Here is a 16099-nt window from a genome sequence, read left to right as displayed (position 1 = left end):
AGGGGCTGTGGTGTCACTGAGGAAGGGGGAAGGCCCGGACATGAGGGCTCTGCAGGCTGACAGGGTCCGGTGCTGGTGAGACACGTCTGGGTGGAGCAGGAGTGCCACTGAGTCACCCGCACCAGCTAGGTTTGTGTGCCGACGGCTTAGCTCACCTCCTCAGACCAGGGCAGCCCGGACCCACGTAGATGCCTTGAGCAGAACACCTGACCAGACGCCAGCCGTGAAAGCCGCTTGTTCACAATGTGTGCCAGCCAGGTCCCACACACACCACGGAGGGCAGTGAGGCAGGGGACGGGAATGCCAGCCTCTAGTCAAATCAGTGGATGGAAAACTCCGGAAAGCCACCAGAGATGACGGGATGTAACGGAAGGCGTTACCTTTACGCCAAATAGCCCTGGGGAGTAGCAAATGTGTGCGTGTGTGTGTGCATGCGTGTGCGTGTGCATGCATGTACATGTGCTTGTGTGCGTGCGTGTGCGTGCGTGTGCGTGCGCTCTGGCTCCAGGGGAGTCTGCTGCTGATGCTGCTTTGGCGTTTCTGTGTGGCAGCACGCAACCCGGGAGGGAATGCAATTTTTGATTCTCCAGCTGCCCAGCTGTGCCTGTTGTGCAACGATTTCTCCCGAAGCCATTTCTCAGACAACAAACGGCAGTGCAAGGCTGTAGGTGGCCGGACGCCTGGTGCAGACAGGCCAGCCCCGTCCCTCTCGGAGCGGGTTTGCTCCCCCCGCCATGCAGCCGACGGCACCCGCCTCGCAGCCCCGCATGCACCGAGCACTCTGCTGCGTGCTGTGCTCTGTGTGAGGTGTGGGTGCTCGAGGCTCCGAGGGCTCTGACAGCTCTCCCTCTCTGCGGGGAATCCGCTGTTCCCTTCTGCGAGCCCAGCAGGCTGCTCCCCTCCAGAATACCTGCTGCTGCAGGGCATTTGGGAAGGCCTGGGCCGCTGAGAGGGACAGGAGGGGGCTGGTGTCTGCTGCTCGTGGTCCGGTTCCGTGTTTCAGTTCTGCCCGGCCTGTGTGTTCTGCAGACCCTCAGCCTCCTGGGGTTCGGGCACCATGGGCTCCTGCTGGGCGCAGCAGTCAGGTAATCCTGCTCCTGGCGGTGGGCCTGTAGAGTGAAGGTCCCTATGGCGTCAGACCCCGGGTGAGCTGGCTCTTTGTCCCCACAGTGCAGCACTGGGACCTTAGGAGACAGGAGTTTGCTCTCCCAGGCGCTCTGAGCCTGACCAGCACCTTCACGGCATGTCTCTCCTCAGCACCAGAATAGCTGCCACTTCCTCTCGCCACCAGCGTCTCAGGTACCTGATGCCAAATTTAGCCTGTTCTGTTCTGTTCTGAGAAGACGCTGATCAGATTGGCCCCCGATGGTGGACGAGCCCTGTGGCCTTGGGAAGGAGCAGTGCCCCGTCTCAGGCGAGCTATGAATCTGGGGGCAGCGGGAGCCTCGGAGAGAAAGGAGGGGGCCAGGGGAGGGGAGATCAAGTTTCTAGTCTCCAGGGGCAGGGAAGCAGGTCTGGGAGGGTGGATGCCTGCGCACTCCTGTGGGCCACCCAGGCTGAATCAGTCTCTCCTCCTCACCTGAGCTGCCGGGGCCCTGGGGCCCGTGAAGAGTGGCGCCGGCACAGCCATGGTGCTGCCTCAGCACCCACAGTGCTGCCCAGTGATGAGACGGCACTTTGGGCGTCAGAAAGTCCCTCAAGGCGAGGCTCTCTCTGGAATCGGGGTCACGTGCACAGTTATGTAGGCTGTGCCTTCCCGAGCGGTGCCCGCCCAGGAGGCTGAGTGATCAGCTCCCCGCTCCAAGCCTGCGCTGCTGTGGCTGCCCCTCCCCGAGGAAGGCACCCCTCATCCACTCACCCATTGACGTGTGGATACACATCGATGTCAGAGAGGAGGGGAGGGAGAGAGAACATCAGTGTGAGAGAACCCTCCATCGGCTGCCTCCTACATGCCCCCCACTGGGGATCGAGCCCGCAACCCGGACATGTGCCCTGCCTGGAATCAAGCCGTGACCTCCTGGTTCCTAGGTTGTCACTCAACCACGCTGAGCCACGCCCGCCCGGCCATTGACTTACTTTTTATGGACGTTTGACCGATGTCAGATGCCTGATGTGCAGGGCAGTGCTCCCGTACCCCCTGGCCCCCATGACAGCCCGTCCAAGATGGTCAAATGGAGAAAGCACCTTCAAAAAAGCTGCACCAAAGAGCCATGTTGACGAGTGGTAGCCTGTCTGCTCTCCCTCAGCTGGGGACGGGCCCAGGGTTTGACATTGCACATTGCACATTGCACTCACCAGGGTCAGGAGCCAGGCTGTGCTGGGCTGGCGGAGGGTCTGGGAGGTGCACTGCTCCGTCCTCTCGCACCTCACAGTCTGATTGGCCAGGCGGCCTTCGAAGAGCCAGTCCTGGAGGCCGTGTGCTGCAGCAGGTCCTGTCTAGAAGGCAGACGGCAGTGCTGACAGAGGCTGTCAGGGGAGGAAGGCCGACGCAGAGCCAGGCTTCCAAGAAGGGCGGGCCCAGGCCGCCGGAAATGGGCTCTGAGAGGCAGGGGAAGAGAGACAGGAGTGTGGTCCATGCAGACAGGGGCAGTGTGCGGAGAAGGGGCCGAGGGCGGGGTGTGGAGGAGATCGGGGCCGACCAGGTGGGAGCCTTCCCCTCCGCACCCCTCTCGATCTGCGAGCAACGCCAAGGCCGCCTCGTGCTCCTCCCAGCCCATGAGCCATGGCACATCCTGAGCCAAAGGCGCCGGGAGGGGCAGGCTGCCCTGAGGACCACCAGAGCTCCGTTCGCAAGTGGGTCTTTCCTATTACATCTCCTTAAAACCATTTAACTGGTTTGTCAGACACAGCGTCTCTGGGCTAGGATTAGCTAGGCTCCTTACACTGCATCAGCTCACAGCCAGCTCTAGAAGAAGCCGGGCCTGACTTGCCAGGGTGAGCTGGAAGGACACAGTTGCCAGGCTGAGAGAATGGTCACCATTTGGAGATCACACTCGCTCCTGGATTCTCACGGAGGGCGTGTGCTGGTTTGTACTAAAGTGATGGACATCTGAATGGTGACGACACCAGACTTCCCCCAGAGGGCCACACATTCTGCCAGGGAGAGAGGCCGCTCCCAGCATTAGCCAGGTAAGATGCTGCCAGCCAAAGAAAGTTATGCAGCCATTAGGGGGACAAAGGCCATCTTTAAAAATAACTTTAGCCAAAACCGGTTTGGCTCAATGGACAGAGCATCGGCTTGGGGACTGAAAGGTCCCGGGTTTGATTCCGGTCAAGGGCATGTACCTTGGTTGCGGGCATATCCCCAGTAGGGGGTGTGCAAGAGGCAGCTGATCGATGACTCTCTCTCATCGATGTTTCTAACTCTCTATATCTCTCCCTTCCTCTCTGTACAAAATCAATAAAATATATTTTAAAAAAATAAAAAATAAAAATAAAAATAACTTTTTAAAAAATATATATTTTATTGATATTTTACAGAGAGGAGGAAGGGAGAAAGATAGAGAGCTAGAAACATCGATGAGAAAGAAACATCGACCAGCTGCCTCTTGCACACCCCCTACCGGGGATGTGCCCTCATCCAATGCACATGCCCTTGACTGGAATTGAACCCGGGACCCTTCAGTCCGCAGACTGACGCTCTACCACTGAGCCAAACCGGTTTCAGCAAAAAATAACTTTTAATTATGGAAATTATTGAATGTACATAAAACTGGCGAGAAAAAGCCTGTGAGCTCCCTGTTCCCCTCGCCCAGTCTCAGCTGTCATCAGCTCATGGCTGATCAAGTTTCTCACCTTCACTTCCCACCCTTATGAAAGCAACTTCCAGACACCCCGAGATTTCCGCATCAGTTTTCAGGGTGCACGGCTGAGGAATGAGGGCTTCGTGCGGGCATGACCACAGCACAGGTCACAGCCTCCCAGGGTGACGGTCCCTTCTTCATCTCAGCAAATATTCGGGCAGGGTCCGGTTTTTCTGATTATCTCATGGATTTACTTTTAGTGGTGGTTTGCTCGGATTGTGTCTATGTTTGAAACAGCTCTTGAGTTCCTTTATGGGTTTCCTCTCCTTTCCCCCCTGGCAGTTTATGGTTGGAGAACTCAGCCTCTGTCCTGTGGTCTCCGTGCTCTGGATGGAGTGGGCTGCACCCGGTGGCGTCATTGAAGCTGTCCCTCTGTCCCACATTCCCCTGGAGCACGGCGTTATATATAGAAGCCATTCAGATGCCGATTTCATTGTTGTGGCCAAGAAATTCTAGCTTTTTCACAAAGACTTTGTTGAGGGCTTCAGACATGAAGGAGCTGGAGCCGTGGAAATAGAGCCAGACTCCAGGGAGATGGGAGCAAACAGAAAACCCACCCAGGGCAGCTTTTCGGTTCTATTTTTAAAGACCTCCTTCCTCTGCATTGTTGGGCTCTGAGCTTCCGAAGGCAGCGCTTTGAGTCCTGGGTCGGCCTGCCGCTCTGCTTCCCGCCCTCCCGTCTGTGGAGGGAGCAGGCTGCCGGGACAGGACCGGGCCTTCGGTAACTCTCTCCTCCCCGCGGTCCTGCACCGCCTGGGCCCGGCCCCTGCCCTGATGGAGGTGGGGGGACAGACCCGGCTCCGGGAGGAGACTGTTCCTGGAGCCATGGCCCGCGCACAGGAAGTCGGGGGACTGGGAGCAGTTGGCAAAGCTCTGGAGCAGCTGTAACGGCCGTTGCTGGGTGCCCACTTCCATGCAGGCATTCTGCTAGGTGGTTTTTTTTTTTTTTTTTTGTTTGTGTGTGTGTGTTTAATTAATTAATTAATTAATTAACCAGAGGCCCGGTGCACAACATTTGTGTACTGAGGGGGGAGGAGAGCGGGTTCCCCAGCCCTGCCTGCGCCCTCTTGCAGTCTGCAGTCTGGGACCCCTTGGGGATGTCCGACTGCCAGCTTAGGCCCCAACCCGGGGAGACAGCCCTCGAGGGGTCCTTAGTCCTTCCCACCACCCACACTGCCGCTGCACTTGCCAGCTCTGAGTCCGGCTTCTGGCCCAAACGTGCTCCCCTGTGGGAGTGCACTGACCACCAAGGGGCAGCTCCTGCATTGAGCCTCTGCCCCCTGGTGGTCAGTGCACATCATAGCGACCAATCATCCCACCATTTGTTAAATTTGCATATTTATTATATAGGATTTTAGAGAGAAAGAAAGGGGGAGAGAGGGAGACAGAAACACCGCTCAGATCTTTACCCCCAAGTTCCTTAAAGCAGAGTCTGCCCCCGCCTCCTCGCTGTCCACAGAGGTGAGGCACACGAGGGCGATGACGGGCTGGAGTGTCTCACGTCCTCAGACAGCCAGCATCTACCTGCCGGTGCTTTACAGCTGACTCTGCTGGGGCTCCGAGGCCTCACAGGAGAGACCTCACACTCCGCCAGCCAGCTGACCCGCACCCCCAATGCCATCACTGCGCACAGCCATGCCGCTGCCCGCCTCCAGCCACTGCTGCCTCCTGCCACTGTAGCCAGAGGAGGGAGAGGGCTGAGGACGGGAAGGAAGGAGGACAGTTGAGTGAGGGAGAGGGAGGCAGGTGCACGGGAGAAGCTCAGGCTGGAGTCAGCGCTGACGGCCCTCCCTGGCTGCAGTGACGGGGGGCCCCTCAGTCCTTTCTGCCTGAAGCAGATGCAGGGCTTGGTCTCCCCTGCCCTCCTCCTCTGCTTTAGCACCGCTCAGCCCGCCTCGGGGAACACAGCAGCACGCCCTGGGCTCAGCGCCCTTCCTCAGGCCCGTGGCCTGGCCTCGCGGCGCTCTGCCTGTCTGCCCGCTTTCCCCGTGAGCTTGTCCCCGCCCCGATGGACCCAGGCCCGCTCCCAGCTCCGAGGCTGCGGCCGTGGCGAGAAGGCCCAGCGGCCAGGGGTTTGGCTCTCCCGGGAGGTGGCTCCGGGTTGGCAAGCTCCTCCTATCTGTTGGAAAGGGGTTTCCTTCTCCGTCCTGGCTCTGCCCCGGCAGGTGCGGCTGACTCTGCCTGGGGTTGCCGGACGCTCCCGGTGCCCTCTGCTCCGCGTCCCGTCTTCTCTAGATGTGCCTTCGCCGGCTGCTCCCCACAGGGCGGTGCCCGCTGTCAGACCTGAGCAGGGAGCCTTCTCCCACGCACCCGGGCTCAGCGTGCCACCTGGACTGGGTGACACCGTCCGAAGGCCACTGTGCCACCTCCTGGCACTCTGGCAGCACACCCGACTCTGCCCGCCTCATGTGAGCCTCTCCTGCCGAGGCTCCTGCAGCCCGGCTGTGGGTCTGGGGGGCCTGCTGGGTCCCTGCAGGCCTCCTCAGGTTGTATTGGAGACCCCTTCCCACCAGCGACACCTCAGGGTCGTGGCACCGTCCGCTGAGGGGTGGGGCGGAGGCAGTGTGCTTTTTGGGGGAATCCTGCTGGGAGGCCGCCCCCCTCCCGGGGCCCTGTGCGCCCACTCTCCACCCCGTGGCCCTGTGCGTCCACTCTCCACCCCGGGGCCCTGTGCGCCCACTCTCCACGCCGCACCGGACCCGGGGCCAGTGTGGGCTCTGGAGGGCAAGACCGTAGCAGCTGGGTTTGTGGTGGTGCCGCGGAGGCCAGGGGCCCGCGGAGGCCGGGGGCAGGGCCAAGGCAGGGGCAGGCCCTGCGCACTGGGGAGGGAACCCTGCGCAGGCCCATCCTTCTTGGGGTGCCATGCCATCTGGCCTCTTTCTGGGGTACGTCAGTGTCCCCGCAGCAGGGGAAGGCGCAAACACGCACAGCAGGGAAGATGGTACGGTGGACTCCCATAATGCTTTGCCAACTTGTTTCACCTGTATTCCTCCAGCTAATTCCAGCCAGAGTATTTTCAATCAAAACCCAGCATATTATGCTGTGGCGGCACAGGGCCGCTCCTGCCTCGCTCCTGCGGCTGATTGCTGCTCAGAGGCCTGGGCGGGGCTGGGCTCCAGGCTGCGCTGAGCCCGGTTCTGCTCCTCTGGTCTCTCCTCCTCGGACAGCGGGCTAGCCAGGGCACGTTCCCCGGTAATGACAGATGCACACGCGGGCATTCTCCCCATGCAGACACACACGCGCACACACACGCACACACACATGTGCGCACAAGCACACACACGCACACACTTCAGACCTTTGCTTGAAATCACACATCTACTAAGACTCCTTTAGTCAAAGTTAAGGGTGGCGTTGCACTTAGTATGGCTGTGTAACCAATTACCCCAAAATTTGTGGCATCAAACAACCGCTGTTTGGCTCGCCGATTCTGTAGGTCGGTTGTGCGGGCAGGCGCAGTGGATGGCTCCTGGAGTCTGGAGCTGGAAGGCTCCAAGGCCCGGGGAGGAGTCACGTGACATGGGCGTGCCTCACCGCTGACGTGGTTCTCCGGTGGGCTGCCCGTCCTGCGGGAGCGCGGAGCCGGCGGAGGCCGCACACCGTTGGGACTCCTCTCCAAAGCCACGTGCTCTTCCTCTGCCTCGATCTGGCGGCCGAGCTGCTGCCACGCCTGCCGGGCCCCGGGGTGAGGAGGCGGGCCCCTCCGTGGGGAGCATCAGGCTCTGAAGGCAGGCGGACTGGCAATCTCGCTGAGCTCGGTTCTGGAAAACAGTTTGCCCAGCTGAAAACATACTCCACCTCTGGTGGAGGAGTGCAGAGCCGCATGGCACAGGCTGAGCCCACGGGAGGTGAAGAGCGGAGAGCAGTGCCCTCCACAGGCAGCTATCCCTCGTGTGCAAACCACAGGTGCTCCAGGCCCTCATGGCACCTTAGTGTTTGTAAACAACGCAGGTGCCTCCACCCGGACACTTGCATCCTCTCCGTCACTTTTAATGCCTCCTACAATGAAAATGCTGGGTAAACAGCTGTTACACGTATTGTCTAAGGGATAACGGCAAGAAAAGGATCTGTGTTTAGTGCAGAAGAGAGCACCATAGGCCTAGCTACCTAGTACACGTCAGCAACGATCACTTCTTTACAACAATGTGACGTTTTTAGAAATATTTTCAATCTACCGTTGATTGAATCTGTGGATGGGGAACCTGCAGATACCGAGGGCCAAGTGTACATTCTTCTTTATAATGGACTAGTGACCCGGTGCGAAATTCGTGCACGTTAAGAGGGGATTAATTAGAGGAAATATTTAATATTGCTATTTGCCTTTTCTCTGTATAATAGAAGTGTCAGAGATGAAAGAAAATTGGGAAAATGTATATGAAAACCTTCCTCATGTCAGAGTCTGGGGATCACCATGGCACCCAGAGACAAGTGCCCACCCACTCACATGCACCTCAAAATCGCATGAGACCCAGAGGCTAGCTCCCCCCATTGGGCTAGATCCAGACCCAGCCAGTCCCACCCTTGTCAAGCCCTGCGGGGCAGGGGCCATAGCCTCAGGTCCCCTGGCCCAGTGGCAGGACAGGGGCATGGCCTGAGGTCCCCCAGCCTGACCAGGGCGGAGGCGTGCCTTGAGGTCCTCAATCAAGCTCCACCAGGTGGGGGACTCAGCCTGAGATCTCCAGTCAGCCCCGCTGGATGGGGGTACAGCCTCAGGTCCCCCGTCAACCCCCGCTGGGTGGGGAGCGTGGCCTGCGGTCCCCTGTCGAGCCCCAGGGCGCGGGGGAGGGTGTAGCCTCAGGTCCCTGCTGATTGCTCGTTAAGGCTCCTTCTGGGAACTTGGCGTCAGCTGTGGGTGCGGCCATCTTTGTGATGGAGTCAATTAGCATATTCCTCTTTATTAGAGAGGACTAGAGGCCCTATCTAATTAGATATTGACCAGTAATTCTGCCATTTAGTCGATTTGCGTATTAGGTTTTATTATATAGCATTTCAGAGGAAGGAAGGATAGGTAGAAACAGCAATGATGAGAGAGAACCATTGATGGGTGTATCCTGGGGATCAAACCTGCAACCCAAGCCTGTGCCCTGACCAGAAATAAAACCATAGCCTACTGGTTCATAGGTTGACGCTTCACCTGTAATTACGTTAATATCAACACCCCTGGTTCCTACAAGTGCCCTGAGAAAGAGATAAGGAAGAAAGAGAGATTGAGGCAACACCGGGCTCCACGAGGGCCAGGCAGGGATGTGCACTTTGACAGACATTTGTGTTGTCAGACGCAGGGGCTGGAAGTGAGAGCCCTCAGCAAGGGCTGCACTCAGTGCCACTGCTCCTGCCCGGACCGAGGACACGGAGGTGGCGGGGTCGGCAGCCCTGTCCTGCCACAGGGCTCGTCGGAGTTAAGTTTGCTTAAGGGCGTGGTCCCTCCTTGGGGAAGCTCAGACTCCGTGGTCCACCCTCCTCATCTTCGCATGTGGCAGCTGAAGCAGACACAGAATCGGGGCCTGCCGGCTGGGCTCATCCATCTTTTTCTAAAAATATTTTTATTGTCCAGCTGGTGTGGCTCAGTGGTTGAGTATCGACCTATGAATTGAGCTCCCAGTTCGATTCCCGGTCAGGGCACATGCCCAGGTAAAAATATATTTTAAAAAATACAGCTTTGTTCCCATCCCATCTACCCTGTTCCCCCGAAAATAAGACAGTGTCTTATATTAATTTTTGCTCCCAAAGATGCGCTAGGTCTTATTTTCAGGGGATGTCTTATTTTTCCATGAAGAAGAATACGATACACATTTATTGTTAGATGAAAATAAAGGAAATGTATTCCTGTATACGGTACAGTAGTATGGTAGTTGTCAACACAAACCAGACAAACTGTGAATCCTACAGTATCAAGAATTTACTATTTATTCAGTGACAATCATGTCATCATATTCTGGAACATCATCATAACAATCCAATTCCTGAATTTCCTGGTGAATTTCTTGTGACTCAATTTCTTTCAAAATCAGTGGACCAAATCTCTCATGTTTAGCCTAGGGGGGGCCTTATTTTCGAGGGATGCCTTATATTTCACTCAGAAGAAAACCTGTAAGTAGGTCTTATTTTCCGAGGATGTCTTATTTTCGGGGAAACACGTTATCTGCTTTGTGCTTTTTGTCAGACACGGCATTTCTATACAGTGTCAGCTCACTGCACACACCAAGCACCTGAGTGTTTGTCAGCTGCCTTTGGATCGTTTTAAGAGCATAAAGGAGACGAATAAGCAATCACACTTTCTGTCATGCTTACCTTCATCACTGCCTTCACCGTCACTCACTGGTTTCGTGTAGATTCCAATTTCTGGCGGTGTCACTTGCTGCTGCCTGACGAACTTCCTCCATTATTTCCTCCCTCCCTATCGGCTCTATGGAGATGCCATTGCCTTCATGATTTCTTATCATTGCAATTTGTATCAACAATCTTTTCTGCTTTTGTTTATCTCAAAACGTTTTTATTTTGCCTTCATTTAAAGTTCATCCATTTTTCCAGAGATTTGTAAGCTTACTTTATATTTGTTATTAAAAAGATTGTTGGCTATGATAAGGTTCAAAACCAAAGACAGGATGATACTACAAAGTGATGAAATATCAACACATTTCTTATTCACCAACTTTAAAAATGGCAAACCAATGGTATAAAGTAACTTGAGATGAGCTTGATTTTTTTAAAAATTGAGATCATTGCAGGTTCATATGCAGTTGTAAGAAATAATACAAGGACTTTCCTTTAAAATTTTTCCCAAATTTCTCCCAGCGGTAGCATTTGCAAAACTAATATAATAACGCAACCCCAGCAGTGACATTCATCCAAGCCACCAGTCTTCCTCCTATTTCCCTGGGTTCACTTGTCCTTATTTGAATAGTTTTCTTTTCATTCTCTTTCTATGGATTTTAACAAAGCAAAACTTTTTCAATTTGGTGAAGTCTAGTTTATCGGTATTCTCTATGATGGATCATGCGTACAGTATCAAGTCCAAAAACTCTGCCTAGACTAGACCCTTAAGATTTTCCTAACATTTAAGCCTATTACCCACTAAGAGTTAATGTTTGTATTAGATCTGAGGCATAGGCCAAGGTTGTTTTTTTCTGTCTATGGATATCCAGTGGCCACATCACCATTTGTTGAAAAGGGATCCTTCCTCCATTGAGCTATTTTGCACCTTTGTAAAAAAATCAATTGAGCATATTTGTGTGGATCTATTTCTGAATCCTCTATTCTATTTCATTGATTTATGTGTTTATCTTCCTACCAATATCACACTGTCTTGCTTACTGTAGCCTTAATATGGGGCAGGATAATTCCTCCCACTTCACTCTTCTTTGACAAGATTACTTTAGTGTTCCAGGGATCATGCTTTTCCACATAAACTTTAGAATACATTTGTCTATGTCCATAGAAACCTTATTGGAATGTTGATAGGAATTGCATTAAACCTATCGATCAATTTAGAGAAAATTGACATCTTTTCAATATTGAGTATTCCAGTTCATGAACATATCAATAGTATGCCTTTCTATTTATTTAGGTCTGATTTGATTTCTTGAATCAGTGTCCTATAATTTTCAGCATGCAGATCCTACAAATGCTTTATCAGTGTATACCTAAGTAGCTTTTGGAGTGATTGAAGTGGTATTATGTTTTTACTTTTGACTTTTTCATGTTCATTTATGAGTATATAGAAATATGATTGATTTTTGTGTGTTTATTTTGTATTCTCCAACCTTGCTTACCTTATTTAATAGTTCTATGATTTTTTTTAAAGATTCATTGGGATTTTCTATGTAGACAATCATATCATTGGTAAACATACAGTTTTATTTCTTCCTTTCCAGTCTGTATGTCCTTTATTTTTTTTACTTGCTTTAGTTCAGCTAGCTAGACCTTGCAGTGCTGTGTTGACTAAGAGTGGTGAGAGAGTAGCTAGGAGAGAGGGTTGGACGGAGAGACCTCGGACACTCACTATGTTGAGTGGGTGGTGAGGCCAGAGGCCAGAGGGCTTGGAATGGCGGCAGGGTTTGGACTTGAGTCTGAAGGCGGCAGAGGAGTGTTGGAGATTGCTGAGGGTGGTTGGGAAATGCTCCTGGCCACTGCGTGCGAAACGCGTAGGGAGGGAGCCTGGGTCCTGGCTGCTGGAGGCTTCAGGCACGCTCAGAGCCCGTCTTGGAGCCGGTGGCACAGGCTGTTGGGCACGGAGCTGAGACTGATGACTGGCCCACAGGAGGGAGGAAGCTGGAGGTGAGGAGCCACATGCTAGGCCAGTCGGGCCTGGGCTCCGGGAAAGGAGGCCGGGGGAGGGGCCTGGGAGTGTGAACACCCACAGGAGACCTGCTGCTGGGAGGCTCTGCCGCTGAACTCAGAGCTGGAGAAGGCGCTGGTGGCAGCACCGAGGACAGATCCCTCCTCCCCATGCATCTCCTCTCCCGAGTCCCCCTGTGGTGTCTCTTCCCCCTGAAGGCCGAGCCTCATCAGCTGGTTACAGGCGCTCAGAGCGACACCAGAGCCGTCTCCGTCCTTTGTGTCACCGGCGGGTTTGCTCTGAAGAACTTTCATTTCTCAGTAAGAGCGAGCTATTAGGTTTCTGGAAACGGTGGGATGTGTTCAAATGAGTCACAGCTTTCGGCCGAAATAGAGGCTCCATCTGCTGCCTGTGCGTGGTCCCCGCCTGTTCCCCGCGGCGGGGGGAGCAGGAGGACTTGGTGTTCTGAGACCTCACCTTCCTGGCCTGCCTGGCCAGCACCAGCCTCACCGGGGCCCGGGCACGTGGCCCGTGTCTGAGCGGCTCAGCTTGAGACGCCTGCCTGAGCCCACTGTGCCCGGGTGAGAGCGGGGTGCAGGGGCCAAGCGCTCCTTGACCTCTGACCTCTGCCAGCTCTTCCTTGGTGGCCCTTGGTTTGCCCTTGGTGTCAGGGAACATCCACTGCAGAGATGGTGTTCTCAGTCCCATGGCCTCCGGCGCCCCGAGGCCCGGCTGTGTCCCTGGGACGGGGACCACGCGGGGACAGTCACTGCTGGCTCGGCTCTGAGGGCAGGTGGCCACGTCCTGGTTCAGGAGGGTCGTGGGAGCGTGAGACAGCACGGGGGGCGGGGAGCCGGCAGATCAGGAGGAGAGGCCTGCTCTCAGGTGCCGGCCTTCTGCACGGCGCTGCCTCCCTCGCCCTCTCCTTCCCTTCCACCTCCATCGCAGAGCTGCTGCCAGGAACCAGAATGGCGCCGTGAAGTGTTGGTCAGGCACTGAGGCACTGAAAGTGACCGGCTCCCTCGCCTCCTGCCGTGGCCGGGCCCCTCCCGCACACGTCACAGCACGGCCTCACGTGCGGAGCGGGCACACCGTCTGCTCACACCCCGCGGGTGGCAGCTCCGGGGAGTGTCCCTCCTGAGCCTCGTGCTCCGTCAGCGGTTGGCTGACCCACTTGGTCGCTCACATACTGCCTCCCACGGGGCAGCCGCGGCCGGCCTTGCACCCTGGGCGGCTGGGCCCCTGGAGTCACCCCCATTGCGTTCCTGTCCTGGGCCCGGCACCGCTCGGGGCCCACAGCAAACCCCTGCTGGTGGCACAGGCGCCGTGCACAGGGGTCGCTCCGGGTCCCCCTGTGGCCCCGAGGCCTCCGGTGAACGTACTGTGTGTTCTGTGTTGTCGGACCTGGACCTTTCGGAGCTCGGGGCCAGTGTGCATCCCGCCTCCCGGAGAGGAGGCGTGCCTGTGAGCAGTCAGGACCTCCGGCCCCAGCACTAGGACGGGAGGCTGGATACAGACCGGTGACAGTCCCAGCGTCCCAGGAGGTGGGACCTTTCTCCTGCCCGGCCCATGTGGATGTGTGCAGCATCACTCACGGCCACACACCGTTATCAGCTGAGAAACTAGGCCGCTCTGTTTGGTCACACACTTACTGAGCTCACCCGATGCCTGGGCAGGCCCAGGCCCCATGATCTCACAGGCCTTCCAGGGCCCGCGGGCCGGTGTTCCCACCCCTGGCCTAAGGGCCCCCCGATAGCCATGAGCAGGGCCATGCAGGCCACGGTGCGCAGCGCGGGTCAGGAGGGGGCGCGCCCGCAGGTGGGGAGCAGAGGAGGGCTCCGTGCCCAGGAATCTCTGACTGTGCTCGGCTTTCCTCCCCTTCCCTCTGCCTGTGTCCCTGGTGAAGTGAAGCTCACAGAACAACCATGACCAGCCTGAACGAGGGTAACGCTGGCCTTCAGCACGTTCCCCAAGTTGTGCAGCCCGCCCGCTGTCTCCTCTAAAACACTCAGAGAACCCCAGCTCCACAGGCAGTGCTCCCCGCTCCGCCCCCGCTTTGGTCTCCGTCAATGGCCTGTCTGCCAGTTCCTGTGCGCGGACTCAGACGTGGCTGTGGTCCGGCCCCTCTCACCCGGCGGAGCGCCTCCGAGGCTCCGTGCAGCCTGTGTCACGCTTCCTTCGGTTCCGTTGGTTGTGGTGAACTTTCGTCACTGAGTGGACCTTCCAGTAAGACCTTCTCATTGCTGTGCCACCACCACCACCATCTCCAGAACGTTTCCTCCTGAACGGGACCCGCGTGCCGCTGAGCTAACCCCCTCCCCTCCCCTGCGCCGGCGCCTGGGGTGGGTGAGTCACGGGGCGTTTGTCCTCCTGCATTGGCCTGTTTCCCTCAGCACGGCTCCGGGTCACTCACAGTGTGACCTGTGTCAGAATCACTCTCCTCAGCTGAGACTGCCCACGGCGCCGGCGCCGCCTCTGTTTATCGCTGACCCGCACTGGCTCACTGACTGCTCCACCGTCACTGTGAGTGTGCGGGACTTGTGGCCTCAGCAGAGACACGCAGCGTCACGGAGACGAGCTGCTAAAGTTCGGGAAGGCATCCAGAAGCAGGGTCTCCGCTCACGCCCCAGTCTCCCAGACCTTCTCCCCTGCACCGCCCCCTGGCCGCCCCCCACAGGCTCCCCATCTGCACTGCACTCCCTGTCCCAAAGCCCAAGCCCCAACATTCCTCCCGGACCTGGACCGAGGCTGCCCTCCCAGGAGGTTAGCGTGGCTCTGCTCCCCGGGCCCTCCAGAGGCGCCGGCTCACCAGGTTATTGCTCTGAGCCCCTCATGCTCCAGGCCTGCTGCTGTCTTCCTGGTCCTGGCTCTTCTCCTGCGCGGCCAGGCCAGTCCCAGGAGCTGAGCTGAGTGCCTCTTCGCAGCGTGCTGCCCGCCCGCCACCGGCCTGCATGCTGCCCGCTGGGCAGGGCTTGCTGGTGCTGCTGCGGCTGCCGGCTGCCACCCCGGCCCCCTCTGGCGTTCGGGGTGATTGACCATGCCCTCTCCCGGCAGCTCCCTTGGGTCCCAGCACCTTCCTCAGGCGAGAGCCGGCTGTGCCCTGAGCAGGCCTGTCCAGACCCCACTTCCTTGTCCTCTGGGCAGAGGCCTGAGCCTGGCCCTCGGACGGCCCCTCCTGTGCTGCACATGGGCCATCTGCTCTGCTCCGCTCTCCCTCGCCGGCTGGCTGGCTGCGACTCACTGCCTGCCGCTCCCTGAGGCCTGGGCATCCGCTCCAGCTCCCGCACTCCCGGCTGCCAAGCCCAGAAGGGAAGGTGGGAGGTGGGAAGAGCTCGGTTCTCTCCGCGCCTGCGGGGCACCTGCCCCTCGCGCAGCCGCCAGCACTCAGCAGTGCCCAGGGGCCAGACGTGGCCATGCAGGGCGATCCCATGCACTCCGTGCACACGCTCACATGCGAGCACATGCGAGGACTCACATGCACACACAACCCTACACACACATGCGAGCACACCTGCACACACCATTCACACGTGTGCACGTACGCTCACACAGCGGCTCGGTGTGCCTTCTTCTCGGCCTTAACTGCCCCTCAGACACACAGCAGACTCCCTCCCCGGGGCCCTCTGTCCCGATGGGTTTTGGGCCTGAGCAGCTGGGTGTAATGTTCTAACGGAAAACATGGGGGGGGGGCACCCCTGAGCCTCTGCTCCTGATGCTGAGCCCTGGAAGGGGCAGAGATAGGAGAGGCTCCTGGCCAGCCAGAGGGGGTCTCTCTGGTCAAGGGCCGTTCAGCCACCGGACAGGGATGGCTCCTTGGGTGGAGGCTTTGGCCTTGGGCCAGGCCCAGGGCCGGATGAGGGTGAGCTCCCCACAGGAGGCCGACAGGGAGGGCTGGGATCCAGGGAGGCCTCCTCATCTGCTCACCTGGTATTCCCAGGCCCAGCCCTGCTGGCTCCGCAGAGCCCTGGGTGGGGGCACAGGGCAGAGAGTGAGTGCCATGGGGAGACAAGCTGGGCAG

The 16099-nt window shown here is 57.3% G+C and overlaps 1 protein-coding gene across 2 annotated transcripts in view; it reads left to right on the top strand.

The window, feature by feature from the left end:
• BSN (bassoon presynaptic cytomatrix protein) overlaps positions 1–16099 on the top strand; it is a 51376-nt gene that overhangs the window by 752 nt on the left and 34525 nt on the right. The gene's annotated exons all lie outside the window — the stretch shown is intronic.

Source organism: Pipistrellus kuhlii, unplaced genomic scaffold (genome assembly GCF_014108245.1).
Source record: "Pipistrellus kuhlii isolate mPipKuh1 unplaced genomic scaffold, mPipKuh1.p scaffold_m20_p_11, whole genome shotgun sequence".
In the NCBI taxonomy this organism is placed as follows: domain Eukaryota; kingdom Metazoa; phylum Chordata; class Mammalia; order Chiroptera; family Vespertilionidae; genus Pipistrellus; species Pipistrellus kuhlii.
This window is presented reverse-complemented; position numbering and strand designations above follow the sequence as displayed.